Source organism: Protopterus annectens, chromosome 9.part0, assembly GCF_019279795.1.
Source record: "Protopterus annectens isolate FY-2018-M chromosome 9.part0, PAN1.0, whole genome shotgun sequence".
NCBI classification, from domain to species: Eukaryota; Metazoa; Chordata; order Ceratodontiformes; family Protopteridae; genus Protopterus; species Protopterus annectens.
The window spans coordinates 1,161,955,065-1,161,972,077 of record NC_056743.1 but is presented as its reverse complement, the minus strand read 5'-3'; the positions used below and the strand labels follow the sequence as shown (position 1 = coordinate 1,161,972,077).

Below are 17,013 nucleotides of genomic sequence, written 5' to 3'. Positions count from 1 at the left end.
GAGGTCATTGTTCCACTGTATTCAGCAGTCATCAGATCTGTCGCTGAGTAGAATGTCCCCTTTGATATGTACATAACCAGGCACAACCAGCAATTGGAACATCCCCAAAGGCTTCTTACTAAATGAATAGAGGGTGTAAATAACATGTCCTATGCAGACCACCTCAGATACATATCCCTGTATTCTGTCTCCTACAGACTGTTGAGGGGAGATCTTTGCCTTTCATACAAGGCATTGTCAGACCTCACAGTGATGACCTCCTGCATATCCACAAAACAAACAGCACCAGAAGTACCCATTCTAAAGACTTAAACCTTGCTAGTGATATAAATTGGACCTATTGGAGAGTGAAGTATGTTTCCCAGGCACTCCCCCTTTTCTGGAACATGCTCCTCATATCCATGTGAAGCAGAGTTCCTCTTTAACCCAATTTAACTGTAAATTTGACAACTGGGTGGGGAACAAGAAAGTCATTCCTAGTTTGACATCTATACCTCTAATAGACACAGGCAGCTTATAAATGGTTCATATCCCAGGCTCTAGCTTGTAAATGTTTTTATCTTCCAAGCCCCTGTTTACACTTATCAACCAGAATTAAAACTTGTCAGTGATTTGGGATGTATGGCTAGGCTTAAAAAGGATGTTGTGGTCATTAGCCTAGTACACACCTATGAACCCATGATATTGATTATAGTATGAGTATCACCATATATGCAAGCCTACAGAAACTTATCTATAGCTAATTAGAGTATTTGTATACCTTAGAGATACTGCAGTGTGCATTGTATGTGTTATTTCAGATTGGCTATATATAAAGCTCATTCAGGGGCAAACAATGCAGCATGTCAATGTGGGTTAATTTAATGTTGATAAAATTATTTCTTTTTTAGAGATATCCAGAGAATAGGGAAAGTCAAAATCACAGAAGAGGAAGTTCCTCCATAATGCTCCACACACTGATAAAATAATAGATTAAGGGACTGTAGATGAGCTGACATATTAATCAGGAATGGGTGACCATGGAAAGCTCTGTAGTTAGTACAGGAGAAGAGCTTATCACATGAAGGACAGTGGAAAGAAATAGGTCCAGGGTATGTTCTTTCAGAAGGAAAGTGGATAGGCTGGGACCTCTCAGACTGTGGCACACTCAGAGGGGATGAGCAGATCATCTTAAGCCTTTCTCAGAAGTATTTACTTCAGGTGTTCAGACAGTAAATAACACTGATTAATGACAGACATTTGAGTTTCAGACTTCATATCCTTCAGAAAATATATAATGATACAAAATCTGTCATTCTAGCAATTTCTAAGTTTACAGGAGCGATATCTAAAATCTGCCCCTATTTTAGGGGCTTTGTCCCCCCATGATTTCTGAATTTGTCCAGATTTCTTGTGCCGAGAGGTTGAAAGGTGTGAGGGGGATAGTAAGATGTGTCAGACAGTCATTGCTCCCTAATTGAGATCGGTTTATTGTACAGTTACACTCTATAACTCAGAGCTGGGTTGTAGCCTTATGTCTGCACACACTGGGCTGTATGTGAGTAGAAGGCTACTACAATATCCTAGATATAGTGGATAGGACCTCGAGCATGCAAATTCCCAGCATTCCAGACCAGTCTGTTGTGAATGCATTGGTACAATGTAGGATTCAGAGGATTCCATCTATGTACAGGCGGTAACAGAAGTCAGAAGCAGGGAAATGTGTGTGTTTGGGGGGGGGGGGGTGATAGTACAAGGATAGAAACCTGTGGTGAAAAACACATTTATATAATACATGTTGCTATGATAAGAAGGGAACAATGATTATAGCTGTAAAAGGATATTAGGAAAGAACACCGAGTAGACAGGCATGGCTGTATGGGTACCCTATGTGAAACACTGAATAGAGTAAATGAAGCCAGAGTGGGCAAGAAAAAAATGTTTTATTTATTTACAAGGCTTTGAAAAAGCAGCAAAGACAATTTTGTACCTACTACACAGGGGTGGCTGTTGCTGATCCCCTAATGTGAGTTAGGAAAAGTGGTCAGGCACGGCATTATGATGCAGTGTTTAGGAGGTTGGACACACTAATATGATTTATTTTATGAGAAAGGATATGGGTACTGAGTAGAAGCAACAGACTGAAGAGAGCTAGTGATCTCAGTGTTTTAAGCTATTTCTAAAAAAATTGCCAAAAAACATGGTGCCTAGATGTTGACAAATGGGTGGCCTAATGGTTAAGTTGTTTGCCTTACAAACACAAGGTGCAGGGTCTGAGTCTCACAAGGGATAATTGGCTAGGCTTAAAATGGCTCACAAGGGCAGTTAGCTTAGTACTAACCTATGAACAAGCTGGCCTCAGGAGTTGACCAAAGTGACAGTAATGTTATTGTAGCTCTCCAGTCCAGGATGAAGAACTGCAGCTGAACATGGGACCTTCTCAGGGCTATGAATACTGCTTGGAGCTATCTGCTTACACAACAGAGAGGGGCAGGTGGTAGCATAAATAGTGTGCTATATGCAACCTTTATGTCACACTCTGGTAGGTCCATAGAGGAAAGTAACAGGATGCATCTGTAGGGTTCTTACTTCTCATTGCTAACTCCGGCCCTATATACTTTTAGTCAAATTACACAACATTCCACTAATCCAACAGTTTTCAGTCAGTATCCTTTCCCCAGGGAGGGAGGGAGGTGGACAACAAATATCAAATCTGTCCAGCTGGTGGTTAGTGCCCCAGTTATGGGCCAGGACACATGATATATGCCTAGTGTTGACTAGTTTAGTGGGTGAGTGGGACAGGAGAAAATGCTGCAAACATTACTTGATAGAGAGAGTTCTAAGACAGTTTCAGTAAGTGTTTTGTCAGTTATAGACTAGTGAAGACATTAAAAAACATTGCCAGTAGAATTTGTTCTGGGGGATTGTTAGGATCTGAAAAGGGAACATAAACAGAAGAACTTTTAAATTAAAGTGTTTTTAAAGTCAAGGCGTAGTATCATGAAAAGGATAGGGTATATAGGTTTTTTGTTCTTCTACTGTTGCTAGCTTAAACATGGAAAGGCAAAGCAACCATTTTGTTTATTACACTGAATTGCAAACTTACTTTTTAATAGATAGACTATGACTTTAGAACACAGTGCATAGCAAAGAAAACTGAAATGTAAAGGAGAATGCTGAATCGCTGCCATCCGTGGACATCTCTACTGACTACAGCCTTAAAATGTTGCATTACCTTGTTGTGCTGAAGGTTACAGAAAACAGACTGTATAGTGAAAACAATGCTTTCCATTAAAACTCATAAAGAATCCTCCTGAATAATGGGGTCAAGTGCAATACAGAAATCAAAAATATGGTCAGAAATAAAACTTTTCCACAAGGTAGTAGAAAGAAACAGGTGGTTGGTTATTTACAGCCTCTATCTTAGCTAGTATACAAATTTCTGCAATCAGTAAATGGAAAGTCATTACCTGTTGCTATATTCTATGTTACTGTGCAAGCAAATAATAAAATGGTTGAAGAAATGTCTCTTTTTTATTATTTAATTCATACATGGTTTAGAACACAATGAAACATAGTTAATTGTCTGGTAAAAGTGTTTCCTAGCTGATATTTGCACTGACATAAACACTTTATACTTTATAACAGGCATATTGCGTGTTTATATTGGCCATAGTTCATCCTGTACCATACCGCCTACTTAAAATTTTAATTAAACCATAGGTCATGATAAAACAGTGGTTTCCCTTTAGTTAATTGAGATGACTTTGCTTGTGTTTTATTGTATCAAGATAAGATGCCAAGTGTTGTATTTTCCTGTGTCCACTTGTAGGATTCCTTTTATTCTGAAATTATAGCATTTCATCAAACAAGCACGTTTTTTTTTATTTTCTTTTTCTGTTTATTACTCTTTCTCTGAGTTGCAGTGTAGTAGGTAAAAGGAGACCTTGATCCCTGCAAAATATTTTAAGTTTGTGGTCAGTGTATTTTGCATGAAGCTTTATTCTCCTTTAAGTGCTGCTGATATACAATTTTAGGTACTGAGGCTATAGTCTCCTGCTTTGTTGATTAACCAGATGCATTTTAAAGAGCTGCAGTCAAGAAGACACAGCTGTAGTTGAAACACAGTAATATCTAGAGCAAAAGGTAGTCAAAGGCCCGTTAAGCAAACACATCTACACTTAAACAAGAGCTTGCAAATCATATACATGGGTAATGCTGTTCTGTTTTGTGCAACATTTCCAGCATCTGAAACTAAATTTTGTAATAAATTCCACATTTATATGTTCCAGTATAAGCCTAATCTTAATAATTTAATTACTTGCTAGATTCTTGGTACTGTTTACTGAGCACTTGTCAAGTAAACTGGCTAACTTACACTGGCACTTTACAGATCTGTCATTAAGTGAATTTACAGGTGGCAAAACACTGTCCAGTCACCATTTAACCATTAGCACAGTTAGTAGATATATGAAGAAGATATGACGATCTGTAGAGGCCTTAACCATTGCAATTGTCCTGCTGATAGGCAAAATGCCAGACAGCATTCGGCTGCACTAGGGACATGCATGGTTCAGTAATCTCAGAATACAGAATATTTATTTTTGCAAGCCCCAAATAGAACTGCTTTTCACACACATACTAGCATTTACTATGCAGTATATATAACATAAGCACAATAAAATAACTAACAAATAACCAGTTTTGTCATTCAAAAATTGCATCTGTAGCTTTTTTGTCCATAACTTGTACATTGTACCCCTTAAAATATTACAATTTTAAGAGGACAGACAGCCATGAAGCAATTTCTGATGCACTAGTATTGTAGTGACACATGCAAGCATGGTTTCTTCTGTCTCCCTGGGTTGGCTATTAAAATAATTCCTATACATTTTTTACTACATAGATGACATTACTCCAGCATTACATTATGAAAGGAACCTATTAATCGTCAAGAGAAATGTCTGGGTTCACCACCTAACCCAAGAAGAATTACTGTCTTTGTCTCCCTTTCTGAGTGATGTAACCATTGGATATCTGGTCACAAGGGTAGTGACAACTCTTCTGCCATGCCCATGTGAATATGTACAGTTTTATTGATGGATATACAACTTTCTTAAAGTTCAGTGACATGACACATGTTGTATTAAGGTAGTTGCAGGGGGTATTCCATAGCATGGTGGTGGAATTCAACCCCTCCCCCAAAAAATGATTAAAGAGTTCCATTATCAGTGACCCAAAAGGTCTTTTCTTAAGTGTTCTGCACGTCTGTGGTATTATCACCGGCCACGTTAGGTGGGGGAAGGAGAAGAGTGCTCAACCTATTCATAACATCTCAAGTCAAGTAGGTAAGCCACTACTGAAAGCTCTTTTGGCTGTTTTATTTGTTTAAGCAGACACTTAAAGAATGTCTTCCTATCATTAAATCACATACTAGCATGTGGAAAATGGCCATGCCTTACCTTGCAAGAAGAATTTCATTGCAGTACCTGTATGTACAGGAAATGTGAGAACTGGTCAGTGACTGCTGGTTTTAAAACCATAGTATAGCCTGCTGACAAGCATACACACAAGTATATGTGCATGCATGTGTATCAGATATTTACACACACACACACACACACACACACACACACACACACACACACACACACACACACACACACACGTACGTGCTTCTGTATATGCAAAAATGCATTCTTTTTTATTTTTACAGTCAGAAGTATTAAGTGTTGTATTGCATTTTCCTTAATGATTCATATTCATGTCTTGGATGTACAGAAATACAAATTCTAAAAGCATATAATGACTGCTTGACTCTCCCATTTACAGTATTTCTCTGTTGGTTGGATTTGTTTTTGATCCCAACAGCTTTCATTCTTTTATAAGTTTATAGCTGGTTCATCAAAAACAAATATCAAGAAACCCATTCAGCCGAGGCCAATAAACTGAAGAAGCAATAGGCTAAATGAATATAAATTCCTTGATATTTTGTGGCCTCAGAGTTTTTGATATTCATTGGTGTGCTGCATAGAGCTTAACACCATGTATTGAGCTATTCCCTCTTCAAATTAAAAAAAAAATAGCAAATTGTCCATCTGATCTGCTATTGTTGAATAAATAGGTTATGTGTAAAAATGTTTGATCAGATAAACAATTTTTTTTTATTTGTTTATTTTATTTTACATTTGTTGACCGGGATAGTCCGACTGGATACATGTCCATTTTCAGCAGAGGCCCGGGGAGAAAAGCTCCATTCATACATAAAACTGTTAAATTAATCAAGTTAAAGCACTGTTACAGATACAATACATAGGATTAAAGTAATTAATTCTGTCATATATAAATCTGATTTGTTATAGAGTAACAATTAGGAAGCAGTGTAGGGGTGGCCAAAATACCTCTTAAGCACGTTTATATTGGCAGAGTTAGTCAGGATTAGAGCATTGACATAGCCATTGCCTTTTAAAGTACTGTTTTAGATTTTTTTTAATTGGATTAGAACTGGTTCTGATGTAAGCTCAGCAGGAAGTGAGTTCCATATTTTACCAATAGAGTTGGCATATAGTCTCCAGATGAGTTTTTGCTTTTGAGGGTTTGGACTAGTAATTTGTTGGATGAGCAAAGTGTCTTGAGGTTGCTGTAAGGGGTGATAATTTTTGTAAGTACGGGTGTGTTTTCAGGTTGGTAGAGAATTTTATGTGCTGCTATTAGCTGATTGTACTGAAGTGGAATAGGAAATTCTAGCCATCCTAGATTCTTTAGGTTCAGACAATAGTTTGTTCTGTATGCTGGTCCATTGGCAAATTTAGGAATATGATTAAAGCAGCTAGAGAGTTTATTAAGGTCAGACTTACTCAAGTTCGTGAAGAGAGGGGATGCAAAAAGGAGGGTAGAAAGTAGAGGTGTATGGGCAATTACCATCCTAGCTAGTGGAGTGAGGAAAGGTTTGATCTTGTATAGTGAGCCAAATTTTTTATTAACATTTTTAATCTTCTTTTTTCTTTTGGCTTTTCCCGGTTAGGGGTCGCCACAGTGGAACTCTGATCCGCTAATGAATGGCAGTAGATTTTTACGTACCGAGTTGCCAACTCTGACGCACAACCTTCAACAAAGGTACGCCCATTCAAGCATGTCTCCACACAGAAGACGCTTCAGCTGAGAATCGAACAGGACAACGTCTTACTGTGAGGCGATAACGCTACCGCAGCACCAATAGTTTGATTAATATGATTATCAAACTTGAGGTTATTATCAACTGTTACATTTAAGAGTTTGGTACAGGGATCAGGGAAAATGACAGTGCCATTGTTAGATTTTATAGTAAAGTTTGGAGTGGAAGCTTTATGATTGGGGGAGAAAAACAGTAGCTTTGTTTTGTTAGAATTTAATAGGAGACATTGATTACAGAGCCAATTTTCAACAGTATTAAAAACATGTTGGGAGTCTGCAGACTTAAAGGGGGGGTGGATGAGCAAATCAAAGTGGAGTCATCGGCATATTGAATGCAGGTGACTGCTGGGATGACTGTGCACAGGTCATTAATAAAGAGAGAAAATAATAGGGGTCCTAATATAGAGCCCGGAGGGACCCCAAGGGTGATAGGTAGAAGGGAAGATAGTTTGTTCTGCCATAGTACAGCATGTTGCTTACCACTCAGATATGATTTGAACCACTGGATAGCCTGGACATCTAGGGGAATAGTTCTAAGTGTGTGTATGAGTAGCTGGTGGTTGACCATTTGGAAGGCTTTGGAGAGATCAAGAAAGAGGGCAGAAGAAAGCTTATTGTTGTTTCAGTTTTGATTAATAACATTGGAGAAGGACAGGAGGGCCATGGTTATACTGTGGAATGGTCTGAAACCATGCTGCGAGTTAGCCAGGAGATTGTACTGAATGAGATGGCTCCATAATTTTAGCCAGGGGTGACACAATAGCTATAGGTCTGTAATTTGACAGTTCAGTGGAACTGCCCCCTTTGTGGAGTGGAATAATATGAGATGTCTTCCAGATGGAGGAGACAGTGACTTCTGATATAGTTCTATTGATCAGGATAGAGATCAGGTATGCTATGGCATATGCAGCTTTTTGTAGATACTCAGCTGGGAGGAGATCCGCTGCAATGGTGGTAGGTTTTAGTTTCTTGATTAGGGCACAGATAAGTGATGTGGAAACTGGTTGAAAGTTAAAGGGGAGTTGAGAACTAGGTGCATGCATGGGGTCAGGTATTGAGCTATTACCTCCTCAAATTAAAAAAATAGCAAATTGTCCATCTGATCTCCTCCCAGCTGAGTATCTACAAAAAGCTGCGGATGCCATAGCATACCCGATCTGTATCCTGATCAGCAGAACTATATGCTTATTGTATGCTTCATTACAATGTGTCAGTGACATGCATTCTTGAATTCTCTGTCCCTAAATAAATGACCCAACAAAGCTATTCCAAATGTCTGTCATACTCCTTCTGTGAAACAATACCTCCTCACTTTTATTCCATCTTTAGCCAGAGTTTCTAGTTATAGCCCATGTCTTTCTTTAAAAGTTGCTAGCCTGCTGGACATTGCAGACTCTTGAGCTATTGACTGTTTCTGCCATGTGCCGATTCTTTTTCTCATAGTACTAAACATATTAAGGCAATTTATTGCATCTTCTTAGGACTACTCATGCAGACATCATACTATTTTAGCTGCAGCTGTTTTTTTTTAGTTTAATAACACTCCATAGCTGAGATCTCCATAACTGTAGAGAGTAATGTGATTTTGTAATGACTGTGCCACTTTAAATCAATCCACTTATTCTTCTCTGGGTCCTTCCTGTTATATTAGATATTAGACACACAGTCAAGGATGCCACTGAGGATCTTAGAATAATTTACTTGGAGCATTTTTGGTTAAGTGACATATTAGGCAAGTGTAAGCTAAGAGAATCAAACCCTGGCCTACAGGAACCAGCTCACTAGCAGCAATTCTCTGAACTCTCTGCAGGACATGCAATCATCAGAAGTTGAATCTTGCATTATTTCCTTACTGTTGACTATCTAATGTGAGTGCCTGTAGGTCTCATTTCATCTTGCTGAATGACTCCTTTTTGAATTTGTACTCACCCCTGCAGTACAATCTCATTCATGCATTATTTTGCAACTTGTGGCATTATATAACACGTCATATTAATGGAATTTGTTATTGCTTTTCATAGCTGGTTTTATACTGTTGTATCCAGTAAATGCACCATAAAATGTGTCTGTTCTGTTCAAATTACAGTTTACGATAATGCTAGTAAATCATCTCACATTATTTTTGTAGGTATGCACCTATTTATAGCTAAATTTAAGTAAATAGTTTTAGCTACTGTGATTGAAGGTCACAATCTGACAGTGTGGCATTTATGTTATCTATGCTTATATCTGACTTGCTGTTGATTTTGTTTGCAATTCTTTCCTTACTAATGTTTACGCTATGCACATTTTATTTTTTCCCAGCTGAGATGGAAATCTGCTGCCTATGGAACAGTCCATTACTGTAGTTAATAAACTTAACCATCTAATAAATACAATAAAATAAAGTCAGTCAGTCAACCAATAAATCAATAAATAAAATACATTTTTCACAGCACTTTTTCAGATAGATATGCTGTCATTGATGGAAAATCATAGGGTAATGTTTAACTTTTTACCTATGTTAATTCAAATCATTGTACTGAAGGTTACACTTGATTTTTAAATTTCAAAATGTAACATAAAATTACAACAAAAAAACAACAAGAAAATATTGCAGGAGAGCAACATTTTCTGCATTCCCTTAAGGGATATACACATCTCTCTCTCTCTCTCTCTCTCTATATATATATATATATATATATATATATATATATATATAAAGCGAAAGTGCACTTCTGGATGGATGTTGTACTGAACTTCCATGCAGGACTCACGGACCCTAGGGTTAGGGCATAGGTCATAGTAAGGGGATAGCCAGGGCTATCCCCTTACCATGACCCGTGCCATAACCCTAAGGTCTGTGACAGCTGCAGCACAGTAAAGGACATATCAATGTCCTCTACTATGGTGCAATAGTCACGAACCTTAAGGTTTGGGCATGGGTTAGGGTAAGGGGATAGCTTTACTAACTATCCCCTTACCCTAACCCGTGCCCTAACCCTAAGGTCCATGACTATCGCACCATAGTGGAGGGCATAGCTTGTTTTTTATGTCCTCCACTGTGGCTGTGGTGTTTTTGGTGAAGTGCACTTATGCAAAACTTCACTTTTATTAAAGTGAACTTTCGCAGAAGTGAGGCTTCCTATTACAAGTTCGAAGTAGTGAACTTTCATTCTTGTAATAGGAATCCATATATATATATATATATATATATATATATATATATATATATATATATATATCTTTATATATATATGGATCTAGGACGTTTGCCTGACTGAGCAAATGACCGAAATCCAAACGAACAGGTATACTTATGCAAAAGTGCTTTTCACCGAAGAAGAACTTTCGCGTAAGTATGACTGTTGCCTAGTCTGTAGTACGGTACGGGTAAGGGAAATTTCCCTTTTCCCCACTGTAGTGCGGTCTTGGAGGGAGAATATTAAAGTAATGTAAATGCAGTGTTTTTTTTTTTTTTTGTCACACGCTTTAACGAAAGTGCTTTTTCAATAAAAGCGCTTTCGTTAAAGTGTTTTCGGGTTTAATGGATTTGGACGTTTGCTCAGTCGAGCAAATGTCCTAGATGATGATCGAACTTTTAAAATGTTGACTTTCATATGGGCGAGACCATATGATCGACGTTTCAAAAGTTCGAACACCTGAAAAAAAGAAATAAAACACAACAAAATTCCTGGACATTTTTGCAGAGGGGCAAGCCCCACTGTAGCCTCAACACCCCCAACTATTTAAATATACCAACTCCTAGATTGCACTACAGCGAGGAAAAGGGAAATTTTCCCATTCCGCGGTGTATAGAAATCTCCATTCCGAAAGTTTGAAGTTTTAAAACTTCGATCATATGGTCTCAGCCATATGAAAGTCGAAGTTTTAAGATCTCAATTAGTAGGGGACTCTATATATATATATATATATATATATATATATATATATATATATATATATATATATATATATACATATACATACATATGGAACTAGTGGCATTTGTCGAGTCAACATTACATAGATGTGATCAGCCCAACAATGTGAAATGTGAATGTTTACACCCATCTATGTATGCACAGAGATTACTTTTCAGAACATGCTAAAATGAAAAAGTGATTTTTCAGAGGAAACCCGCCCTGTGCTCCTCCATATGGGGAGATGAGCATCTCAAACCCTTGCTAATATATACTAACTCCAAGATTATATAATCCTCAGTAAAGGGGCATATTCCCCTTCCCCAGGATCATCCTTTTTTGTTCAACTGTCAACCAAGGTGGATTTACAATACAGAGGTCAGTATTAGCCATTATTGCCCAGTCCCATGGAAACTATATATATATATATATATATATATATATATATATATATATATATATATATATATATATATATATATATATATATATATATATATATATACAGATATATATATATATATATATATATATATATATGGGTCTACTTCTGTTTATCGAAATTATACATTACTGAAAGTGAAATCTCCAAGAAGACAATACCGAATAGCCACTGCAACAAAGCCTTAGAATGCCAAAACTTACTACAGTGAAAAAGCAACTACATACATTAAACAACATTTCAACCGAAAAACTTACATGTTTTTATCACACTCCCTGAAAATTATATATACACCGGCTCCGAGATCGGGAAAAGGGTAAATTTGACAACTTTCAGTATTCCACAGTCTCTGTTCAGGAGCTGCGAGTGCTGTGTCACATCTGCATATATATGTATCTACACATGTTTATGTATATATGGATCCCTATCAGGTTATCGAAGATCACAACATTCAAATTTAGAAGAATGAAACGAAAACGAATGTTCACAACCTTCAACTGTGTAATTTTGAAAAAAACAGCTGTTTACCTTCAATACAAGCATTTTTTTCAGTTTTTACAGGGGAGCATGCCCCCCTGCACCCCCCCCCACTCCCCTCCAATTTATATATACCAACTCCAAGATCGCACTGCAGTGGGGAAAAGGGACAATTTCTCAATCCTCACTATACAACAATCTCCATTTAAATCCTTCCTGTTTTCAAAAACAGAAAGTCCTGTATAACATTCACAGCTGGTTGTTCGAAGTTATGCAGTTCGAGTTTCTGAGCCTTCATCCATTTATGTTTTTATTGTTTTTGTCTCGTTCTTCTAAATTTTGGTGTTGTGTTCTTTTGAGATATATATATGTATGTGTGTGTGTGTGTGTGTGTGTGTGTGTGTGTGTGTGTGTGTGTGTGTGTGTGTGTGTGTGTGTGTGTGTGTGTGTGTGTGTGTGTGTGTGTGTGTATGTATTTTGGTGTTGTATTCTTTTGATAACCTGATAGGGATCCGTATATATATATATATATATATATATATATATATATATATATATATATGTGTGTGTGTGTGTGTGTGTGTGTGTGTGAGTGTGTGTGCGTATGTATATGCACCAGTCACACTATCACACATAAGTGAGAAATACTAAAATAAACCCATACAGTGCATGGCAGTTTAGCAGAATGGAGGTTTGCATGCTTTTGATAAAGAAATTATGAGAAAATAGCTACTTACTGGAACTACACTTGTCTAAGTGAAGGCTAGCTAGTTAGCGAAAGCTTTGAAAGTAAAGCTTTGAATACTATCTGTCAAATAGCATCTTATCAGTACCTGGTCATATAACTATGGCATGAAACTACTTGTGGTGAGTTCCTTGTGCTCCTACTTGCTAGTGGACTAACATTCTACCTGTTTACAACTAAACATGTGTTAGTTCCTCCTCTACATATCATACCTCATCTTCTATACCCTTACGTACTCCTCCAAACAATTTTTTTTTCAAACAATATTCCACCCCCTCACTCCTTCTTAGCTTTGTTTTCCTAATCTTTAATTTACCACTTCTAGTACTGATTCCGGACTTTACTATACCTACAGGTTACACCTTCTGACTCTTTCCATACCTTTATTATTACCATCTCCTTACCTTTTTTAGTCCTATTTAACAGTGCTTAATTATCTCTTTGTCCATGTCTATAGGGTAAACATCATGTCTCATGGCTCCCACACCTATATCTTTGGAAATGAAAGCAAAATATAAACTGCTTACCCATTTGAAATGATCTAATAACTATGGTATATTGACTGCTCTCCTGTAGGGTTACTTGAGTTTAAGGACCTGGGCCTTTTAATGTATGATGTTCTTAAATTTTCTCACTACATATTTCTGTACAAGTGGAATACTGCCTTTAAAAATGTAACTGCTTGCCTTTTTTTATAGAGCAGATGAGGAGATAGTCAAATGGGGGGGGGGTGTTAATGTGGGTGCTCTGAGAGCACACAGGATAGTGTGATTTCTCTGATGGATACCAGGAAAACCAGCACTCACCTGGCAAGGCTGCTTGCTGGCAATATCTTTGTGGAAGAGAGGGGATTACACCATGATTAGTCTATGCATGCCCCATTACCATGTGATCTAAGCATGCACAGCATTATGGTAGAGCAAAACAAAAAAAAACTGCTGAAACACCTCCAATGGCTACAAAAAGTATGGCCTCTCCTGGTTGACCTTTATTCTAGTGATGGGGAATGAATGACCGGTTAGTCATGAAGCAGTTGTTGATTGCCAGGCATATTGGGTGCAAAAAAACAGGAAACTAACATTATGGTCATTAAACTCTATCAAATAAACGCAACAAAAAGATAAACAAGTACCAGTATATTGTCTTATCCCTCCTAAAAAATGTCTAGCTAAATTTCATTGAAGTAATGCAGAATATGTTGTCAGTGTTTATACGTAGTAGCAGCACTGCTTTATATGGATTGAAGCTCAGTGTAACAAAATGATTTAAGTATCTGTGGATCTGTACCTCAGCACCCATTTCAGGACTACAACAGGCAGTGTCCTAGTTACTTTTAGGCTCTTTTGCACCTCAGCTGACCAAGAGACGTATGTTTTCAATTATGTCAGTCTTTGCATAAATAACAGTCTCTTGTCTTTCCAGATACATGTGTTTTACATAACTAAATTAGCTGTAATCAGAAGGCTGTGGCTTTGTGATTCGTTTGTTTTGTAACTAGGTGATATTTTTATTACATCCAGGCAGGGTGGTCTCACAATCTAGTATCTTCCTGTTCATCTTGTAAATGAATCCCTCTTAGTCTCTCACTGTTTAAAATGATAACCTGAGATGCTGCCTGCTCTGAGTAGTTAAAAAAGTACAACAGCCGCATTGCACTGAAAACATGGCATTCCGGTTCCAATGGGCTGTCAGAATGAGATTTCTGCAGAACAAAGCAAGGAAAATCAAATGGACTATGTTGCAAATATCTTATAAAACTAAATCAAGACCATACTGAAAATGAAATGCCACTTTTTTCTCTTGGGCTACCTTGGCAGCCACACTGATAAATAAGTAGGGCTATAAGCAAACAAAATGCAATAAAAATAAAAAATAAATAAACTAAAAAGGAAAAAACTTGGCTTCTTTAATGTAACTTAGGATTATGCAGTATTAACTTCTGTATTACATGTTGCAGTAAAACTGTCAAGCAATAGGATAAAAGTAAAAGCATCACATATAGCAAAACAGAGCAGCGTAGCTGGCTACATTCAACAGTTTCAAGTTGCTTGCACGTGAAGTAGAAACTCACAAAAATGTAAATTTTTTCATACTTATAATTATTGTAAAAATGAGGAATCAGATTAGAAAAATGCAGTGGTTCACAAGGATCTAGCCAGAATATTTGGAACTGCCCATCAGTTTCCAGGCTATTAACTCTCTTAATTTTTAATTCTACTCAGAACCCCTGTGCTGTTTACTCCCCATCCAGCATAGCTGTCATTTTTCTGTTATACATTTCCTAAATACGGACATAAAAATGTAGCACAAACATACTAAACTTGTTACATGGTACACCTTTAATTGAATAGTAAGTAATGGAACAATGATAGGATACATTTAATTAGATTTCTAGAAGTGCAGCAGGCATAACCGCAGTGGACACCGTTATTCTCTGCTGACTTTATAACTTTTTGATTTCCTCTATTTGTTTTAATATGGGACATTTGGTACAAAATAACCCTGAAAAATGAATTTGTAAACTACTGCATCCATGGTAAATATGACTGGATGCTCTTATGCTGGTAATGCAACTTCTGCATTAATCGTGGGAAATTACAAAGATGTATAACACAAAAACTCACCCAAAATGAAATGGCATCGCATTAAACATAAATACATGACAAAAATAATGGCAAAATCAAGTAGGAGGAAAACGACCGTGAAAAATGAAATCTTGCACCCAGCTAGGAATGGGTCTTTACTAAAGTTCGACCATTTAGCATTGCTGTGTACGATGACAGACACACTTCACTAAAAAGGAAGCAATATGTCATACAAGTACCTGCTAGAGCTGAGCTGTTAGTGAGGAGCCAGGTGAACCTGTCCAGGTCTTCACAGAACCACAGTACCCTCCGCCTGCTATGCACGTCAGTGTTCCAAGAAGATTTAATGTTCAAATGTTTTTTTTTTTTTTTTTTTTGCAGAAGTTCACATGTAGGCAGCCACTCTGCATCAAGAACTGACAGAATCAGATTACAAAGAGGAGGTGGAGATTTTGCAAATGTAGAGGGTTCTGCAAGAGAAGGCTGAATATTGCTTTCGGCAAGGCAGTGTTACAAGAGCTAACATTTTGTGAAACACTAGGTGTAACAATTCACCTTCTTAATTTTTATTTTTTCCTGTTTTTATTTGTTTTGAAGGGTTTCTTTGTACAGCTTCATGTTCCAAATATTTTATCTTGCAGGTACAGAATACTTTAAGAGATCACTGGACCTATTATATTACCCTTTGGTGAACACATGACTACAGAATTTAACAGACAATTAAGAGTTAGCAATTTTCCAATTTCATACAGGATGGTGTGGTTTATAATTTGTCCACTCTTCTGGGTTAATGATGTGCAGCCAAGTTTTGAGCTTTTGCACTCACAATGCAAACACTGCACATAATATAACAATCACTTCTTAAGCGACTTATAGCAAAGCCTAGCTTGCTGGATGCTTTGCAATTTTTGGGCAAAAGCAAACCAAACAGCAAAAGGTTAGCACAAGAAAGCCTCACCAACCAGTTGAAAAGGAATGAAAACTTAAGTGTTTAACAAAAAAAAAAAAAAAAAACATAAAGCAGCTGTACTAATAAAAAGTGAGTGAATGCATAAACAAGTCTTGACAGCTATAAATTCTTGGCAAGTACTTATCCTGAAAAAAATAGGCATTTGCAAATTCCATTTCTTTTTCACAGTTATTAATCCATATAAGTATAAAATGGACTTCAGTGAAATATCTCATTGACAAGTAATGTGATGCAACAGTAAATAAATCAGGAGAGCTATAAATATTTCACTGTCATAACATAGCACCCATTAAAGTACTTAGCCTTATGTGTGCGAAATTCTCCTTCAGTCTAGGAACCATAAAATGCTTGAAACATTTTCCTTTGATGTTCTTCATCATTACCTTTGCTCACAGGTTATTCCCAGTAGTCCTTTGTGTTAGATGTAGACATTGTACAGCGTGTCACTGCTGGTTGCTACATCTAAGTAATAGCAGGGGTGCTGCATAGGTGTGGAGGAAGCATAAACACCTGCTTTTAATGTTATGCAACATTAGCTAGGCTGCAGGGATGGTGTATCTTGTGGTTGTGAGACTGATTTTAAGAATGAGTGCTGACTTTGTTCACAACTATGAACCACATGTTACACATACAATAATACATTCTGAGGTGTGGGTGCAACAATAACTACACTTTTCTTTAGGTGACTAAAGGCAGTCAGCAGAAAGTTCTCTGTGACCTTGTACTTGATAAAACCCTTC

At 37.2% G+C, this 17,013-nt stretch overlaps 2 protein-coding genes across 5 annotated transcripts in view; both read right to left on the bottom strand.

Moving 5' to 3' along the window:
• The window catches only part of LOC122811895 (prostaglandin D2 receptor 2-like), a 650,060-nt gene extending 634,439 nt beyond the window's left edge, over positions 1-15,621 (bottom strand). Inside the window, exon 1 of one of the 2 annotated variants that reach the window (XM_044084043.1) lies at positions 15,543-15,621. The gene's annotated coding sequence lies outside the window, so the exon portion shown is untranslated. The remainder of the gene's footprint in view (positions 1-15,542) is intronic. The other variant, XM_044084042.1, reaches the window with a different exon arrangement.
• PTGDR2 (prostaglandin D2 receptor 2) overlaps positions 1-15,641 on the bottom strand; it is a 515,041-nt gene extending 499,400 nt beyond the window's left edge. The window contains exon 1 of one of the 3 annotated variants that reach the window (XM_044084046.1): positions 15,543-15,641. The gene's annotated coding sequence lies outside the window, so the exon portion shown is untranslated. The remainder of the gene's footprint in view (positions 1-15,542) is intronic. The other 2 variants (XM_044084044.1, XM_044084045.1) reach the window with 2 other exon arrangements.
• Positions 15,642-17,013: the final 1,372 nt, after the last annotated feature.